The sequence below is a fragment of the Myotis davidii genome, unplaced genomic scaffold, assembly GCF_000327345.1.
Source record: "Myotis davidii unplaced genomic scaffold, ASM32734v1 scaffold870, whole genome shotgun sequence".
In the NCBI taxonomy this organism is placed as follows: domain Eukaryota; kingdom Metazoa; phylum Chordata; class Mammalia; order Chiroptera; family Vespertilionidae; genus Myotis; species Myotis davidii.
Window position 1 is genome coordinate 58186 of NW_006281813.1, and position 1536 is coordinate 59721.

Consider the following 1536-nt stretch of genomic DNA (forward strand, 5'->3'; position numbering starts at 1 on the left):
ATCCTCTCAGCCCAGCCGGCACCTTCTCGCAGTCCAGGACCCTTGGGAGATGTTCACTGCCTGCCGGCTTAGGCCTACTTCTCACCTAAGCCACAGATGGACATCCCCCTAAGGGTCCTTAGTGCTGCCAGCTTCTGGCTGAGTGGTGCTTCCTATGGGAGCACACTGACCACAAGGGGGCAGTTCTTGAGTTGAATGTCTGACCCCTGTGGTCAGTGTGTGTGTCAAAGCAGTGTGTGTGACCAGTTGTTCTGTCATTCAGTAGATCTGCATATCAGGGTTTTATTATATAGGACTATAGGCGTAGTGCATTCAAGGTGTCCCTCAGCCTGGCTTGTGCCCTCTCACAGTCTGGGATCCATAGGGGGATGACCATCTGCTGGCTTAGGCCTGCTCCCTGTGGGGTTCGGACCTAAGCTGGCAGTCAGACATCCTTCTGGCAGCCCAGGAGCCCTCAGGGGATGTCCACTTGCCAGCAGGAAGCAGGCCTAAGCTGCAATTGGACATTTTTAGCGCTGCTGAGGAGGCAGGAGAGGCTCCCACCACCACTGCTGTACTGGCAGCCATCAGCCTGGCTTGTGGCTGAACAGAGCTCCGCATGGGGGGGTGCACTGACCACTAGGGGACAGCTCCTGCATTGAGTGTCTGCCCCCTGGTGGTCAGTGTGTGTCATAGTGACCATTCATTCCCAGTGGTTCTGCTTTTAGGGTCAATTTGCATATTACCCTTTTATTATATAGTATAGAGGCCTGGTGCACAGGTGTGGGCCAGCTGGTTTGCCCTGAAGGGTGTCCCAGATCAGGGTGGGAGTCCCGCTTAGGTGCCTGGCCAGCCTGGGTGAGGGGCTAATGGCTATTTTCAGGCTGGCCACAGCCCCTTTAGGGTGAGGGGCTCCTGCTGGGGTGCCTGACCAGCCTGGGTGAGGGGCTGAGGGCCGTTTTCAGGCTGGCCATTGCTATGGGAAGCAGGTATCTGGGATTATTTATCTTCTTTAATTGAAACTTTGTAGCCTTGAGTGGAGCTCATGGCCAGCAGGGCAGGGGCGTAGATTGGCTTCCTCCATTGCTAGGGGCAACCCAAGCCTCCTGCTTGCCCCACCCCTGTGACCACCGTCATCTTAGTTGGGTTAACTTGCATATCCCATCCTGATTGTCTTGTGGGTGTGGCTTGTGGGCATGGCTTGTAGGTGTAGTGGAGTTAGAGTCGATTTGCATGTTTCTCTTTTATTAGATTATACTACATTCACAGGTTCTAGGGATTTAAACATGGACATCTTGGATGCTATTTTTCAGCCCACTACAGATAGTTTTTTAACAATGTTAATATACATATTAGAAGTTGCAAATAAATAGAGTACCATGTTTGTGGATGAAATAAGTACATATTATAAAGATGTTAGTTTTCATAAATTAATCTATGCCCCTTCTACAATTCAAATCAAAACACAAACTACTTTTATGTTTTCAATTGTGCAAATGGATTAAAAAATGTATGTAGAAATAAAAGATTTACAAATATCTAGAAAATTTCATATAA